General features: G+C 38.6%; 1 long non-coding RNA gene across 1 annotated transcript; it reads right to left on the bottom strand.

The window, feature by feature from the left end:
- Positions 1–236: 236 nt before the first annotated feature.
- Positions 237–14,904, bottom strand: LOC116244945 (uncharacterized). The gene is made up of 3 exons (XR_004170340.1): positions 14,751–14,904; positions 1,769–1,882; positions 237–544 (listed from the first exon to the last, which is right to left on the bottom strand). It is a non-coding gene; the product is annotated as an uncharacterized LOC116244945 (long non-coding RNA).
- Between the last annotated feature and the right edge of the window lie 4,350 nt (positions 14,905–19,254).

Here is a 19,254-nt window from a genome sequence, read left to right as displayed (position 1 = left end):
AAATGCGTCATGAACTACATGAGTACAAGAAGTCCCTTAGTAAACTTGATGAATGACACCTGATGAAGCAGATGATGAACTCCTTGATTGCTGGCCAAAACACTTTGATGAAAAGAATGGAACAATTTCACCGAACCACACAAGGCCCCCTCCGAATGAAGACAAAGGCAAGGCGCCATTGAACAACCAGTTTGTCCCACCTTTTTCCGGTAGTTTTAACCAATTTGAGCATTTCAGACATCATGGCACCAGCCAACCTGAACAACAAGGGCCTGAGTTCCATTTTAGGTTCGGCTCCAGCAGCCAGCTACAAGCACCCCAAAACCGGCGATTTAGTAAGAACCAGGGCAAGGATGAAAGTGAGGAAGATGAGGATATTGTGTTATTGTGTTTGTTGATGGAGGACCCTTTAGAGGCAGACGCAACCAAACTGAGCCAAGCAGAAGAACCCCAGCCGTTAAGATTGATTTTCCACATTTTATAGGGGTAGATGCCAAGGATTGGCTCTTCAAGGTAGAAGAATATTTTGATTGTCGAAGTGTGCCTGAAAACGAATGGGTTACAACCGCAATCCTCAACTTCGACGGAGAAGCTATGAAGTGGTATCGATGGCTCAAACGCCATCAACCAAATATCACTTGGGAGAATTTTAGTGAGGGTTTACAAACACGATTCAGAGATTCAGCATACATAGACATTGACATAGAGCTCAAAGTTTTAGTACAAAACGTCCTCAGTTCAAGAGTACCAAAGCAAATCCGAAAGTCTTTCATATATGGTTGATTGGACCACCAAGTCACTAATCGGTGCCTACATTGGTGGCCTCAAAGAGGAGGTCAAGGTAGATGTACAACGAAGAAAATACACCGATTTGGTAGAATGTTTCACCGAAGCTCGAGCAGTAGAAGAGAGAAATAGATGCAAGAATGCTCTAAGGAAACCTTACAAAGGCAACGAGCCAAACAAATACAAAGGGCTACCCCCAAGAAAGCCTATGCCCTACAAAAGAAAAGATCAAAACCCCTCTACAGAGACCCAGTGCCTACCACTTACATAACTAGGCAAGAGAGGGAACAAATGATAAAAAACAATCAATGCTTCAACTGTAAGGAACCATGGAGTCGTACTCACAAGTGCAAAAATCTTCAAGTTTTTGAAGTCATTGATGAAAGCAATGAAGAAGAAAAAGAGCCTAGCCAAGACAAAGATCCACCTAGTCCAAATGAGGCCAAGACTGATACAAGTGCATCTGAGACTATTGAAGGGACATGTCATACCTTGACAGACCCAAAAAGACTGAATGCCATGAGAGTCGTTGGTAAGATTGGTACTCCTAGACTCAGTGCTACGCACAATTTGTTAGTGAAGATGTAGCTCAAGCAGTTGGGTGCCCACTAGAAGAACAACAGCTGATCTCATGTAGGAGATGGGTCCAAACTCGTATGCACACAAAAGTGTAAAGGTGTCAAGCTATGCATGCAAAAGGTGCCATTCATTGTCGATCTTTTAGTACTCCCCATCGGTGTTGTTGATGTGGTATTGGGGGTACAATGGCTAGAGACTCTAGGGGACATCTCTTGGAATTTCAAAGACATGAGTATGTCTTTTGCTAAGGAGGTAGGTGACCAAAACTTCACCATAAAGGCAGTAAACACCAACGTTGAACCAAAGGCAGCACTTAAGGCACTAGTCGCCCAACAACCAGCATTTTGGGTTGTTACTATGGCCACAGACATACCAGCCAAAGATGAGCAAGAAGAAAATATACCAGCCAAGGTTCAACACGTGCTTGAACAGTTTTCAGATCTCTTTGAGGAACCGAAGGATCTTCCTCCACGTCGAGCGTATGACCATAGAATCATCATGAATCAGGGTGTCGAACCTGTCAATGTTCGGCCATATCGTTATGGTCATCACAAAAAAATAGAAATTGAAAGATTGGCTAAGGAGATGATAGAGGGTGGTATCATACGCCCTACCTGCTGTCCTTTCTCTTCGCCAGTCCTATTAGTGAAAAAGAAAAATAACACATGGTGCTTCTGCGTGGGCTATAGAGCGCTAAATGAGGCAACTGTGAAGGACCGACACACAATACCCGTAATCGACAAACTTCTAGATGAGTTAACCGATGCCTCTGTGTTTTCCAAAATAGACCTACGAGCAGGCTACAACCAGATTAGAATGCACGATGAAGACATTCCAAAAACAGATTTTAGAACTCATGATGGACACTATGAGTTCTTAGTGATGCCTTTTTGGGTTAACCAATGCACCCACCACATTCCAGTGGTGCATGAATGATGTTTTCAAGCAGTATCTTAGAAACTTCATCTTGGTATTTTTTGATGACATTCTCGTATATAGCGAGTCAGTAGAGCAACACGCTGCCATTTGGCCACGACCTTACAAATCCTGAGGGAACACCATCGTTATGCTAAGAGATCGAAATGTAGTTTCGGCCAACCCTCCATAGGATACCTTGGGCACACAGTGTCAGCAGAAGGGGTGAAAGAGGACCCCGAAAAGTTAGAGGCCATGAACAACTGGCCTTTGCCAAAAGATTTAAGGAGTCTTCGTAGATTTCTTGGGTCAACCGGCTATTATAGAAGATTCATTCAAGGCTACGGGCTCATAGCCGCCCCATTAACCCAAATGACTAAGAAAGGAGCATTCGCTTGGTCAGACAAAGCAAGAGAGGCATTTGAGAAATTGAAGTCGGCACTCATGACAGCACCTGTTCTCACCTTGCCCGATTTTAGGAAACCTTTCACTATTGAAACGGATGCTTGTGACATTGCCATAGGAGCTGTCCTCAGCCAGGAAAATCACCCTATAGCATATATGTCGAAGGCTCTCACCAGCCGAGCCAAACCCTTATCGACATATGAAAAAGAGCTTCTTGTGATTGTATTGGTAGTAGAGAAATGGCGGCGTATCTGATAGGCCGAAAGTTTATTGTGAAGACAGATCAGAACATCATCAAATATATGCTCAAACAATGAGTTTCAACACCAACCCAGCAAAGGTGGTTGGCTAAACTCCTTGGTTACGATTTTGAAATTGAGTACAAGACAGAGACAGATAACACAGCGGCTGATTCACTCTCTAGATTAGGCGAGCAGTTTTTGACGCTCTCCATCATAGGGACTGATTTATGGGAAAGAATAGCTGATGAACAGCAAGAGGAGGATGGGTTAAGGCTCATCAAAACCTCTGTCACCCAGAATCCAGAGTCTATTTCGCACTATACCATTAGAGGCCGCTTACTTATGAGAAATAACCGCAAAGTGGTTCCACCTAAATCGGCTTTAAAGCAAGAATTACTACAACACTTTCATGCCACTCCATCACCAGGCCATGAAGGACTAGTCAAAACACTCCACCGAGTGAAAGCACAGTTTTGGTGGACTGGAATGAAGGCAGACGTGAGGAATTATGTTAAATAGTGTCAAATTTGCCAACATGAAAAGTATGAGGGAATTAAGCCTCCGAGCCATCTAAATCCCTTACCAGTGTCGGAAAAGCCATCGACCAATGTCACCATGGATTTTATAGACGCCCTTCCATGATCAGAAAACAAGGAAGCCATACTTGTGGTGGTCGATAGGCTATCAAAATATAGCCACTTCATTCCCTTGCCAAAGAAATATAATGCACAGATGGTGGCTATTAAGTACCAAGATCACATAGGGAAACTACATGGCATGCCTCAGACAATAGTCGGTGATAGATATTCAATCTGCATGAGTGAATTTTGGAGAGAATACATGAAGCAGATAGGGACGACAATCCAATTTAGTACTGCACACCATCCTCAGACCGATGGGCAAAGTGAAGTGGTCAACCGTTCTTTAGAAACATATCTCTGTTGCTTTGCAGGAGAAAGGCCCAACTCTTGGGTAAAGTATCTATCATGGGCCAAATGGTCCTACAATACGAGTTGGCACTTGTCTACTCAGACCACTCCATATGAAGCTCTCTACGGAATTCACCCTCCAATTCCAAAATATGAAGAAGGCACGGCACAAGAAGAAAAGGTTGATTGTGAGCTATGCACAAGGAAAGAGGTGCTATCATCACTCAAGCAGAATATCATTGAAGCCCAAAATCAAATGAAAAAGACATATGACAAGGGCAGGAAAGATCGTGAATTTATGGTAGGGGACTACATATGGCTCAAAAGATTACCAATGAGGCAGAAGTCCCTCCTAGGGCAGCCTTACTCTAAGCTCTTGCCAAGGTTTTTTGGGCCATTCCTAGTGCTACAAAAGATTGGGAAAGCAGATTACAGAATAGTCCTCCCACAAACGACCTTAGTCCAAGTAGTCTTTCATGTTACTCGGTTGAAACCCGCACTTTGGAGAAGTGCCAAGGCAGATTGAGCAAATTTCGAGCCAACAACAACCAACACCATACCAAATTATTAAACAAAGGCATGTTCATCGGAATGGTAGACTGTGTCATGAAGTCATGGTTGAATGGAAAGGGCTAGACAATGGTACTTTGTGGGAAGAATTTGAGCAAATAGTTAATCATTTTCCCACTGCATGAGCTTGAGGGCAAGCTCGAGGCAAGGAGGGAGGATCTGATGCAGACCTTCCTATAGGGAGGCCAAGAAAAAGGGCCAGCATGCCAAGCGAGGCCAAGAGAGCCGAGCGCCTTCGGCCAGGTTTGCGGCCAGCATAATGGAAAGCGTAGATGGGCTAAAGGAGGCTAACGCAGAACTTGAAGTTGATGAAGCGGCGCTGTGGGCGGAGCATCATCAGCGGAGCACGGGCAGCAGGCTGAAGACTTCAAGGCTGAGAAGGCACAGGAACTAGATGTAGATCCGGCTATAACGAGTTCGAACCCTGAGTCTAGTCCTGACCCGGTCCATGCGTGGCAAGCCTAAGGCCGAACTTAGGCAGGTTATATGGCTGAACCGGTGATTGAGAAGCCAAACTCACTGAACTTCCAAGACATCTTGTCTCGATTTCCCTTTCATGCATTTGCTTATAGTCGAGTCCTTTATTTCAGCGAGTGTCTCGGTTCATGTGTTAGAACTGGTTTTATTTCAAGTACATAAACTCTTTTGTAAGTCTTTTTTCAGTATGCAATCAAGAATTAGAAGTTGAGTTTTTCGTGTGAATTGGCTCTTGCCTCTCTCTTCCTCTCATCGTCTTACCACTGGTGACTGGAATCCCAAGGCTCTGGTTGAAGCAAAATAGATTTGGAGACGGCCTTTGAGGCCACCAGAAATCCTCTTAGAGTGTCTTCATCCTACCCACAAATTCCCCAACCGAATGACCATCCATCTTCTCACGGTGCAACTTCTTCATCCTCGGAAGAAGTTAGAGGCTGGAGAACCATCTCAGGAAGGCTTGACGGAAATTGACTTGCGGCTCTAGTCGACTAGTAATCAAGCAACGACTCCGGCTGCTAGGGATTAAGGGAGGAACCGAATTCATCTCCCGGTTCCTTCCACCTCGAGCAGAGATTAAGACAGGTTAAGATCTGCCCTAGTAAGCTTCTTAATCTCTGTCAAAATCAGAGAAAGTGACACCGGAAAGGTAGATCGTAGCCTAGTCTATCGGATTGATTGTTAAGCTGAGAATCCAAAGGTTCATCGGAATCCATTGGTAGAAGGCCAGTTGGATTTCTGTGAATTCGACGATGAATCAACCTGAGAATTCAGTCCTCAGCAGCAGCAAGTCACTTCGCATCAATTAGAGAATCGCTTTCTATAAAGGAGATGGATTTTCTGCAATAGCCGACCCTTAACCAGCCACATCGCTCGCTCGGCCTGGTGGAAACCAAGCAGTGCCTGGGCAGAAGTTGCAGGCGAAATCTGAAGAAACCAAGGTCAAATTTCACTCTCTTGTTCACCCCAACATAATCGCCCAGATCATAGCAACATCCCCACCATGTTTCAGGTGAATCCGACCAGCCATCGCGAAGAACTCGCTCCCGGTCAGAAATCTGTGTGCTATGGCTGGTGTAACCAATCACTCTTACTTTTCCAATTAGTTTTTGGTCCAGCCCGATCATTTCAGTGGATTCCCGATTTGCCCATGGTCATTGGATTCCTGTGTGCTACCGCTGGTGTAACCAATTGGCAAGGGTATTCCCATCAAGAGGGCTCTAAATCGAGTTGAGGAGAGGGCACAGGCTGCAACCGTTACACGTTGCAGCCTCCTCTTGAGCTCCCCGTCTTAAAAGACAAGAGTTACAAATCCCTCCACTGAGTGTCTCTTCAGCCGTCCACCTCCACTCGCACCATCATCAGCCATCATTGAGGAGTTAAGGTACGTATTCAATTTCCTTTGCTAGGGAGACCCTACTCAAACCTCTTATAGCCTCTTCACCTCTCATAACCGACCCTTTCCACTTCACGCAAGCATTAATCAACCTCCACCTCATGCTAACTCCTCCTTGTCATCATTACTACCCTTCACCCATCATTAGTGAACCACTGCCCTCGCATGTCTCTTGACTTAAACCCCTTAGCCTAACTGATCCTAATCATTAGTGTCATCTTCTCTCGTGTAACTCTCCACCCTCCCTCGCACAACCCTTCACCTATCTCTAAGTCATAACCGACCCTCTTAGCAATTAACCTCCATCTCACGTCTAGACCAAGCCCACTCCACTACCGAACCACTTCCAACTACACCTAACCCGCTTCACCTAAACCGAGCCTACCTAAACCTATACCAAGCTCACCTCCTTGTTCCGAGCTCGGCTTGTCCCCTTGGAGTCTAACTAGTTAGGTTCTCTCTACAAAGATTGGTCGTGTGCATCTCAGTTCACCAACTCCACTTCAACGGGCAACCTCTTCTTGCAGCCTCCATTGCTGCACCCTTCCACCGAACATAGTCATAAGGACCAAGGCGACCTCGGCCAGGCGGGCCGAGCCCCTGCCTCCATCCGAGCACTCCTCCATCATGTTGCTGTCTCTCTTGGCCATCTGAGGGCTGCAGCAACCACACTCCATCCATCAGGTGTAGCAGGCAGCCCCAGTGCCATCCCCTTCCATTGCCGGGACACTCCGTCTCTCTCAGCCAGCTTCCACCAGTCCACAAGCCGTCCTAGGCTAGGTGGGCCTAGCCTTCATTCCACCTCCTTGTTGAGATATCCGAGAGTGGCTTTGCCATTGGTTTTCTCTCGGATCTATTGCTGTTTAAGTCAATCTCTCATCAGCTGGGTAACTTCTCAACGTCCTATAGAACGGGTTTATGGGTGTAATTGTTTTCTAAACCAGGCTCTAGCCAATTGCTATTATTGGCAGTCTCTCCAAGGCACCTTGCCAAGGACACGGCTGCGGGTAGCTAGACCACCAAAGGGACAGGGAATGGTTTCGCAGTTTTAGGGATGAATGGTTTGTGAATGAAAGTTGAGTGAGTTGTGATAGTTAAATTTGTACAAGCCTTGATCCCCTTAGTGTTGTAGTAGGATTTAAACCGTGGGTCTGAGAAAACACACTTGTATCTTTTACCCAGGGTACTATTAAGCTGGGGTTGCTGTCTGGTGGGGATATAATTTGTTTATATGATTTGCTTAAGTTTGGACTTTAGGCTCCCATGAGTTGATTCTGGACTTGGGATCTATTCTCGGGCGTAGAAATTATTAGCCGGGTCTAGGTTCCCAGCATGCAACAAGTTATTTTATGTCTTTCTATTTATTGCCACAACCATGAGATCATGCCATTTATCGATTCCAATCACATATGAAGCATCTGTCAATCGATAATCTGTCAATCACTCGCTACCCTAACTTGAATTTTAATTCAAATTCCAATATCATTAGGCATTTGGTAAGAAAAATTTTGTGCTCTTCGAACACATTTTCTTGAAACACATGTTATGTTCTTATTTTGAGAAGAATGATCCAGTTACAGTTATCGTTCCTAAATTAAGCAATCAAATGTTAGAAGTAAGTAATTAGATCATATTTCCTAAACAAAAGCATAGCATTCTTGAAACACATGTTCTAAAAATGTTCTGTGTTCCAAGTGCATAATATTCTCTTTTAGTAGCCTACTTAGATATATTATCAGGTATTACTTAACCAGTTCACCTTCTCTCATGGCGTCTGTTAGGAATTTGGCCTGAATCACCGCATTTCAATGATGTACCATCAAGAGGGAAAGGAACGTGCAAGGAAGGGCCTAATTACAAAGCATCCAACTGCAACAGGTTTAAAATTTATGCTCTAATTTGAAATCACATACCTATAGCCAAAATAGAGCTGATGGGCGAACTTCGACCCAGGAAGGTGATCAATGCTTGGTATTATAACTCATTCGGGGTGGCAAAAGTCCCCGAGTCAAATGGGCCCAGTACGCTAATGAGCTCGCCCAGGGACATAGTGGGGCATGGAAGCCACACCAAGTCGACTGCAGCTGGCTAGCACCATTGTGCATAACGCGACCTACTGCGGGCTGGGGCTGGTGGCGTGGTCGCTGATCATTGGACGTTGTAGCAAAAATCCCGGGAGATCAATCGGCATCATCACCTTGTCGAGAGCGATGGAAAGCCATCACTCGAATGAGGGTTTCACATAACCCGCAGAACAGACTATCGAGGGTTTGGACAACTATCTCTCTCTCTTTATAATGTATTTTATGTTCCTCTTGGAATCTCTTGACCTCGATCATCTTTGCACAACTCCCACTCTCGCTCGATCTTTTGATATTTCCCAATCATTTCCACTATTCTTGAGTTTCATGTTCCCTGATCATTGGACGTTGTAGCGGAAGACCTGAGAAGATCGATCGGCAACATCATATTTGCCCTACGATATGCTTTTTATAACATTGTGTATAATACGTACATATGTGATACCTATATACATGTACATATGGATACATATTATATTATACATGTAATATGTATATAAGACATATATGCATGTATATGTATAATTTGTACATATGTAATGCTAATAGATGTTATATATATTATAAGTATTTTTAAATGTACACATTTATATATGTAAATATACACATATATATGTGTATAATGTTATACAATAAGAATATAAGTACACATATATACATTTGTAAATATTATATGTACATACATGTGAGAACAAACAATATGTATACACTTATGAATATGTAGTACAATATGTATACAAAATATATGTATGTTATGTGTATATTATATATGTAATACATTGTACCAATGTACATATAGTATGTTACAGTAAAAATATATTATATGTACTGGTACATATATATAATATATGTATCTATGTTTTGTATAGTAATATGTTATATGTATATATTATATATATGTACATATGAGTACATACAATATGTATATAAAATATATGTATGTTATGTGTATATTATATATGTAATACATTGCACCAATGTACATATAGTATGTTACAATAAAATATATTATATGTATAGGTGCATATATATATGTTATGTATAGTAATACGTTATATATACATTTGTACACACACACATATATATGTATGTATACACATATACATTATATATACGTATATAATAGGTATAATTTCAGCATATAGGTTCCTATACATATATATGTACATTTGTATATATATGTTAATACATATGTGTATGTATGTATGTAACACATATACGTAAACATATGGACGTATACGTACATACTATATATATGTGCATATTAATATTATTTTATACATATATTTTTGTATGGACATACATATATATATGTATACATGTGCATATAATATACAAATATGTACTTATAATGTTTGTTCATATAACATATATGAATATATATATATACATATATATGTATTTACGTAATACATACATATACATCTAACATATATATGTACATATTTGTATTATATGCGTACATACATTTGTACACTATGTGTGAATATATTGATATATATTACATACATGTATTAATATCTATATAGAAATATGTACAAAGTCTACTACCATATATATGTTATGTATGCATTATACATACTATATATATTATATTATACATGTGTATATGCATATTTAACTTCATCTAAGGTTAATGAATAAATTTGAATATTTAGACCTTAGCTTACCACATAACCAATCTAACATTTCTCATAAATGTTACCTTGGAAACACCTACCAACATGAGTTTCATAGTAATGAATCTCATTTTAACACAATAGTTGATTTAATGATCTCCTTAGGTAAACACCTAAAGGAAAATGATAAATCGGATACAAGAGTATTCGATTGTATTGCAAATTCTTTACAAAATAAGAACAAATTATTAAAAAACTTGAATGAAAATTTGGATTACCAAAAATCCCAGGTTAATGATTTAATAAAATCATTTCCTAAGTGTCAAACTCTTAATCTTCAAGAAAGATTAGAGTTAGTAGAAAATAATATGAATCACAGGTTTAATGAAATAAATATTAAACTTGAAAAAATTCAAAGTATGATAACTAACTTAGAGAAACTTATTCTAAGTTAATGGAAGACAAAGCAATAATTAAGCCAATTGCTATTAAAATAAAAACACATGGCTTTAATGTCGCAGAAGGGTTTTCTGCCTATTCTGGCCCAGGAGCATCTGATAAAGAATACCCCAAACTATTTAACTTAGTCATTGGGTTGTTATGTTATGTCCTTAAGAGACAAGAAGATCTTGAAACAAAATATAATAGGATTCTAGGAGAACTAGAAAAACCTAAAACCAGTCCAGAACTGGAAAATCTTATCAAAAAATTTGATAATATCAAGCTAGGTTCTGGCCCATCTAGAAAAACTGCACTAAGTGACAAATACTTAGTAATGCAACAACGAACTACAGAAGTAAAATCTGTAGAAACTAAATCAATTCCTGACAAAGGAAAATCTAAAATAAATGCAGATTTGTCAACAAGCAAATCCGGATAAAATTCTCTACCCTAAGGAATTAGGAGTAGAGCTCAAATCTATCCTTCAAGTAATAGAACTTGAAGACCATTTAAAATCTCTTGGTCAGATCCAAGATGACCAAGAAATTTATACTGATGAAAATCAAAATATAAGAGTTAGATCCAAGGTCATATCAGATATAGAAGTAGAAGACTCCCTAGCAGGGAAAAATATTAAAAACTATATGGATGTGATCATGGAAGGTGAAAATGTGTCGGAAGTAATTTCAGGACTTCCACCTAGTGGTTATCTCCCTAGGTTACCCTATGCTGATATAGGTGAAGGCGTACAAAAATATAAGCGTAAGGGAAAAACATTTCCTTTAGGGATCACTGATCAGAGGAAACTGACTGATCAGGGAAGAGTCCTAAATTTGGCGGCCCATGATCCACAGCTTTGGCCCCAAATTATTGACCAATGGGGTGCAATCCTGATTAAGGATTACCTCAAAGCAAATCTAGGTCATACAGACTCTAGAGAAATGATCGCCTATTTGGAAACATATTTAGGTGAATCTGCTAGAGCAACGTGGGAAGCATACAAACGATGCCATCCTACGGAATATGAGAAAGATTTGTCCTTGGGGATTAATCCTTATAATTTTGTGTTCAGAATACAAATCATTCTAACAGGTGCTAGTCCAAATATGGGAACCATAGAATTCCAATATGAAGCCCTCAACAGGTTAGAACAACTGAATCTAACAAGTTGGAGCTATATTAAGCAATTTCTAAATGATTACTATTATTACACTTCCGTATCTGGAAATGCATATGATAGTAATATAAGTGATAAGCTTTTCAGGAAATTGCCTGGAGCATTAGGAAAAGAAATAGTAGACTATTGGCCTACTTATTTCAAAGATTTGAATTCACATCCCTTTATGCAAAATATAGCATTTAGGATAGGATATATTTGAAAATTTCTGGAAAAGAAATGTACGGAAATTAAAATCCAAAAACAGCTAAAACGAGACCATTCTTTTTGTAAAAATATTTATACTACTCAGAATTATGGATATAATCCTGAGAAAAGAAAGCCTACTAGGAGAAAGGGTAAAAAGATGGTTTTAAAATCTAAAACCAGAAAACCTAGTAAACAATACTTTTTGAGAAAATCTAAAAGTAAAGCTCCATACTTAAATAAGGACAAACATGTCTGTAAGTATGGTAAAAAGAGAAATTATAAAAATAAACTCAGCTGCATTGTATGCAAAAATAATGATCATTTAGGAAGTCATTGTCCTAAATTGATGAATTCATATTCTAAGGAAGCAGTGTTCTTAAATAACACTAATCAAGAACTCATTAGCATAGATGAATATGTTAGTGACTCAGAATCCATTTATTCCATAGTCTCGGTTGAAGGCTATGAATCTCCCAAGGATTTAACTTCCAGTGAGGAAGATTATCCTTTAGTTAAGAGTTTCGTCCCAACTGATACTGACATAGCTCATCAGCTTGATGCCCTTGATGAGTTTGAAGAATTAATAAATTCCATAGACGAATAAGAATTCAAAAATCTTAATGGATAAAAATTCCAAGGCGTGTGAACATAATTGGAATTATAAAGATGGCAATTTAAACAGAAATTGTTTTGTTTGTTGCCGATATCCTAGCATAGAACACAGATGGAAATGCACTCTGTGTTATAATGAGATCTGTAGACTATGTCTAACTGACCTCAAACCCGAATTAGTCTTGTCTGTTACCCAAGACAAAAAACCTAAACACAAATTTGAAGAGTCTGACCTTGAAAAAAGGATTAGAAGACTTGAAAACTTTAGAGAAAAATCTGAAGAATTTCAAGAAAAAACCCAAAAGAAGCTTCATGAGCTTGAAGAACAAATTAACCCTCTCCCAAAAGCTAAGGAGAAGGGAAAAGAACCTCTCATTACCGAATATGGTAGTAAATTAAAACCAGCAAAACCACCCGGTTTTATAAGTTTTATACACCAAAAAGATTCTAATGACCCTCATTTCTACCAGCTAATGGTAAAATGTAGATTAATTCTTGAAAGTGCTATTATTGAGGTCCAAGCACTCATTGACACGGGATGTACTATAACCATCCTAGATGAGTCTTTAATTGACCCAAGATATACTAAACCTTAAGAAAAACCCATAGTATCAAATACTATGTCCGGTCATAATTTGGAATACAGAACCTGCATTCCTAAAGATAGAGTAAAACTCCAGCTTACTGATGAAGAGGGGGCTTTTACTACTCTATTACCTTGTCCAAAAATTTATATTGGAAATTTCCACTGTAAGCCTATATATTTTATCATAGGCCTTAGTTTTCTTATTGGTGTCAATCATGGAATGATGCTCACTAAAAACCAACTCCAGATTTTCCATGAACCACCAAGCTGGTTTGATGAAATTTTCTACAAACCAGAAACCTTTACTTTAGGAAAGGTCCAAAATTCAGAGTGCGAGAAAAGCATGGTGGGACCACCATCTAAAACTCCTCCACTCCAAGACGAATGCACTTGTCCCATTAAAGGACAATGCAAAAAGCAAGCTATGATGTCTCAAAGCATCATAGATAAAGAATATATATCTACCTTTCTAGAATGTAAAGTAGAGGCTTCATCTTCTATGAATCTTCCTATTTCCCATTCTAATCCTGCAAGTTCTTCTGAATTGTAGGACTTGGGTTTAATAAATTTGATTCCTTGTGATGCTACTGCATCAACAATACCATCAATGTTCAAGTTATATTTAACTTGATCATTATTACTTAATCTTCCGACTATGGCAATAGAGACTAGAAGGTTGTCTCCTTCAGTCATATCTTCATATCCTCGAGTTTGGATTCCTACACAAAGATATTCCTTGGTTGAGATCTATCTCCACTGCTCCTAAATTTGCTTTAGCAGCTTTGTTGAAGCGTTTGTCAAGAATCATGACAAAGCACTTAGCTCCAGTTTCTTTCCTAAGAAGAGGTCTAATTTGTATGGCAATTAAACCTATATGAATTAGGTTATATTCCCTAGTTCTTAACCTACAGGCTCCTTCTGGACTCAAAAGGTTAATAGTTTTTGTCTGATTACTCAGGACAGACATAACCACCTCTCTGTTATAGGTGTACCTACCTTGTAAAGGCCTCCATTCTGAGTGCCTATACAAGATTTCAGGGTTTAGGATTTGTCTAACCCCTCTTTCTTGTTTATCTTCTGGGATCTCAGCAATTTCCTCTAACTGTATGTTATGAGGGTAGTTTGAAGAGGCAAGATCTCTTCGTCTTCTAATGGTTTCACCTAAAAAGGTCAGACGGGACTGGTTTCCTGCAGAAGGAGTTTCCCTCAGTGTTCTAGATCTACCATAAAATGGTACAGTTCGAGTCTCACTCATGTTATGAGTTGATTAATTACTGTCCTTCTATCCTGCAGGATTTAAAGTCAGAAGTTTTTAAAGATGCTTGATCTTTTAGAACAGTCAGGTTCGTAAAGACACACCCTCCCTCTCCCATTTTCTTTCTTCAATCTCTTATTTGTTTTTTATATGAGGCCTATTCTAATGGTTTAGCATTTCAAGATATAGTATAATACTGTTATTCCTTGCCTAGGGCATGGATGTCTGGCAGAGCTTACTCCTACTAACTGCGTTTAGCGGGCGTTTTCCCTATCGACATTCTCTTTTGCCTTGGCGGTAGTTTACCCTATAGCACTTCGTTTCAGCATGGCCAAACTAAAAACCCTTAGACTAAACAACGAAATGAACAGTATCATGATATCCTTGCAAAATAGCTGTCAACGAATGCCTAGAATTCTCTATGCAAGAATAAGGCCTTTCAAATGTAATAATAGAAAGCAGAAAGTAAAGAGAAAAGGGAGGAAGGGACTTACAAACAAGATCTGTTCACAAAGATTTTCACATCTTATTGAACTTCTAACTCCTTCCTTTGGACAGAAGGAGGTTACAACTCTTTACCCAGACATGGCTAGATTCTAAATTAGCCCGAAAGGGGGCGATCTCTTTTTTTTCTCTAAGATCACTTGGTAGCTATCAGTTCATTGATCGATGCCCCTTACATGTTGCCTTCTCCTTTATTTATAGACAGAGAAGTATACTATTTACATGATTGAGGGTTACAGGTGGACCCTCACCATCTTATCTCCTAATTGTCACATTAGGATTTTGGAGTTTTGTGCGTTACATATGTCACACTTACAATGGGTATCTTTATAGTAGGACCCTCCACTATGTTGTTATCCTTATCTTCAACTTTCTTTTGTTGTAATGATAAGGGTTCATGATTGCATGAAGAATCTTCAAGCTTATCTTCAGCCTTGTCTTTTTGTAATGATAAGGCTCTATTATTGCACGGAGAATCTTTTTTAGTCTTGTATTTTTGTAATGATAAGGCTTCTTTTCTCCTTTTGGCACGATTTTCAGCCTGCCATATTTTGCAATGATATGGTCCTACTTTAGCTTTTGCTTTTTCAAGCTTTAGCTTTCTTTTCTGATGTATCAGCCAACCTAATCTCTTCTTCTAGAAAAAGTAGCTTCCTCTTTTTCTGGCTATCCTCCACATAGTCTTCACGAGGATGTGCTTTCTTCATATTCCGAAGATATTTTTGACTGGCGCCCTCTTTTGATCGTAAAGCCTCCATGTCTGGATGTAGTGCCTGATTTTGACTCAACTCTTCTGATTCAAAAAGTTTTTATCTTTTCTTCTTTAGAATTGGCTTCTGTAGCCTTTTCTCTGCCACAGACATAGCATGTCCGCTTCTCGTGTTTAATGAGGTTGCAGTAAAGTTTTGCTATCTCTTGAGAACACCTATGGTCACCCATATCGATTCTCTTTTGAAATGCTTGCAGCTTTGCTAAAGAAGAGGGACCCTTTCTTTTAGCAGTACTTATTAAAGCACAACGACTACTGGAGGCATGATGCCACCAAATAGCATTTTTCATGTAGGCCGATGCAGCCTTAACAATGGCCTTGAAGCCTATGGCTCTCCTGTAATGGATAATTTCCATTAAATCTTTATTATAGGGATAAGCCTTCTTATCTTGAGCTGTGTCAAAAGTAAGCTCATGATTCTTTCCTACTATCCCAATATGAATCAGGTGTAGGCTAGATTTTTCTTTAAAGTGGCTGTTTTCTTTTTGAAGAATTTCAAGGCCAACTAAAAAGAATTTTAGAGAAATAACAGTTTCATTTGAAACATGCCGGATTATTGACAGAAAATTCTTTTACTGCCTTTGTAATCTCAGGGGGTAATAATTTGATTTCTTCAAAAGAAGGGGATAAATAAATATTACTAACTGAAGCAAAATTGAACCATTTTGCAACAAATTCAGGTGGTGTTCCTTGAAAGAAAATAATTCTAGGATATATCCCTGAAAAATTTGTTAAAAAATTTCCTTGTGGATCTTCCACAGGAAGTTTATATAATTCGAAAAGATTTTGACCATACAAATTTACCAATTCGGGAATTGTTGGAATCTTTTTCATTAAAACTTCTGTGGGATTTTGAATTCTCACAGTTTGAGGTTTCAAGACGAGGTCAGCCGCTGTATGACCAGAGGACTGTCCTTTATCTTTCTCAATTACCTGAGCCAGATGCAACTTGTCTTCAGCCATTGAATTGTCAGGGGTCTGAATTTTCTCTTTCCCAGTTATTGGGTATAGAGGCAACTTTTGTTCTTCAACGATTTTACCCATTAGAGGACTTGGTTTTGCAACCCTTGTAACCACACCTGTTTTAACCAGTGAGGTTAGTTCTTTCTCCAGATTATGGAGGTGATCTGTTATAATATCCTGGCTCTTTGAAAAATCAGACTGTTTTTCAAAGAACTCAGTCAGCAATCTCTTCTGTTGTCTTCTGAGTTCAAAGAACATATCAACTGCCTTCGAGATGTCTTCAAGGATTCCTTCCATCTTTTACCTGCAAGTCAAGCAGTCTAGATAAGATGTCAGCAATGCTATTATCTTTACCTTTGATATGCTCAAAAGTGTACTGACAGGAATACTGAATTACAATATCTCTGAAATTTAGCCACCTTCTGGCAGACGACCTTTTATGTGTTTCATGCATCTGTGAATGAAACTTAACAATTGCTTCACAATCAGTTCATATTGTAAAAGCTTTTCGTAAGATAAATAATTCAAATGCTTTGAAGGCATAAGAAATTGCTAAGAGTTCTATATCTATGGAAGATATATTACCTTTTTCTTGAAATTTACCGGATGCATACCTGCAAATTTCTTCACTTGATTTGGGATCGTATTTTGAAGGTTTAGCAAGTGATAGTACTCCCCATCCAAGATGAGATCCGTCAGTTTGGATTACCAAATAGTCTGTGCTAAGTGGTAACCTTAGAGGTTTTAGTTGTTGCACTAATTCCTTAATTTTGTTAACCTGATTTATATCTTCTTCATTGAAGAAAAAAACACCATTTGGTCTTAGTTTTGCATAAAGTCCTGACACAAGATTATGCATTTGTGGAATATAGGGTCTAGCATAATTTAAGACTCCTAAAAATTGTTGAAGCATCTTTTTGTCTTCAATTCTATCGGGAAAATCTTTTAAGATTTTCTCAATAATGTGTGGCTGAAGTTTTATATATCCATTGCCAATTTCAGTTCCTAAGAATTTGATGTGAGTTTTCATCAGCTCCATCTTTTTCTTAGAAATTACAATACCATGTTCCTCAAAAGTTTCAAACACCTTTTTGAGATGAATAACATGTTCTTTCTTAGTTTTTGAGAAAACTAGGATATCATCAATATAAACTATAGAAAATTCTTTGCAACTTTCCATAGCAAGATCCATTTTTCTTTGAAATACACTAGGAGCATTTTTCAAACCAAAGGGCATTACAACCCATTCGTAGTGTCCTTGCGGGCAAGTGAAAGCAGTCCATGGAATTGAACTTTCTTCCATTCTGACTTGCCAAAATCCACTTTTATAGTCGAATTTTGAAAAATATTTTTTATCTTGAATTCTTTGGAGCAAGGAATCTTTAGCAAGGATATTATATCCATCATCCCGGGTATTATCATTCAACCTTATATAGTTGATGACCATTCTTGATTTCCCTCTTACTTGTTCAGAGTGTTTATTTACAATAAACGCTGCAGACCTGTGAGGGCTGGAACTCATCCTGATAACCTTTAGGTTAATCAAGTCTTTTATATGGTTTGCCATATCTTTTTCTTCTTCTAGAGAGGGTTTGATATTGGCTGTTTTTATCCTAAGATCAGGATTAATTATATCAAGTTTGCACATAACTTGGTTTTTCTCCCAATATTTCTGGGGATTATCTCCTATGATTTCAAGTTTGGATAACCTAGAGATTAGGTCATCAATCTCTTGATAGCTTGAATTAATTCCAACTTGTTCAAAGCAGTTTAGAATTCTTTTTGTATCTAGGACATAGTCAAATATTCCAAATCAATCAAAATCAATATCAACCAATCCTTCATATTTCGGGATTAGGTGGTATTTTACTTCACATTCTAGAAAGGTAGATATATATTCTTTATCTATGATGCTTTGACACATCATAGCTTGCTTTTTGCATTGTTTAATGGGACAAGTGCATTTGTCTTGGAGTGGAGGAGTTTTAGATGGTGGTCCCACCTTGCTTTTCTCGCACTCTGAATTTTGGACCTTTCCTAAAGTAAAGGTTTCTGGTTTGTAGAAAATTTCATCAAACCAGCTTGGTGGTTCATGGAAAATCTGGAGTTGGTTTTTAGTGAGCATCATTCCGTGATTGACACCAATAAGAAAACTAAGGCCTATGATAAAATATATAGGCTTACAGTGGAGATTTCCAATATAAATTTTTGGACAAGGTAATAGAGTAGTAAAAGGCCCCTCTTCATCAGTAAGCTGGAGTTTTACTCTATCTTTAGGAATGCAGGTTCTGTATTCCAAATTATGACCGGACATAGTATTTGATACTATGGGTTTTTCTTAAGGTTTAGTATATCTTGGGTCAATTAAAGACTCATCTAGGATGGTTATAGTACATCCCGTGTCAATGAGTGCTTGGACCTCAATAATAGCACTTTCAAGAATTAATCTACATTTTACCATTAGCTGGTAGAAATGAGGGTCATTAGAATCTTTTTGGTGTATAAAACTTATAAAACCAGGTGGTTTTGCAGGTTTTAATTTACTACCATATTCGGTAATGAGAGGTTCTTTTCCCTTCTCCTTAGCTTTTGGGAGAGGGTTAATTTGTTCTTCAAGCTCATGAAGCTTCTTTTGGGTTTTTTCTTGAAATTTTTCAGATTTTTCTCTAAAGTTTTCAAGTCTTCTAATCCTTTTTTCAAGGTCAGACTCTTCAAATTTGTGTTTAGGTTTTTTGTCTTGGGTAACGGACAAGACTAATTCG

The sequence above is a fragment of the Nymphaea colorata genome, unplaced genomic scaffold (genome assembly GCF_008831285.2).
Source record: "Nymphaea colorata isolate Beijing-Zhang1983 unplaced genomic scaffold, ASM883128v2 scaffold0409, whole genome shotgun sequence".
NCBI classification, from domain to species: Eukaryota; Viridiplantae; Streptophyta; class Magnoliopsida; order Nymphaeales; family Nymphaeaceae; genus Nymphaea; species Nymphaea colorata.
Note: the sequence above shows the minus strand (reverse complement) of the source record. Positions and strands in the feature narration are given on the sequence as shown.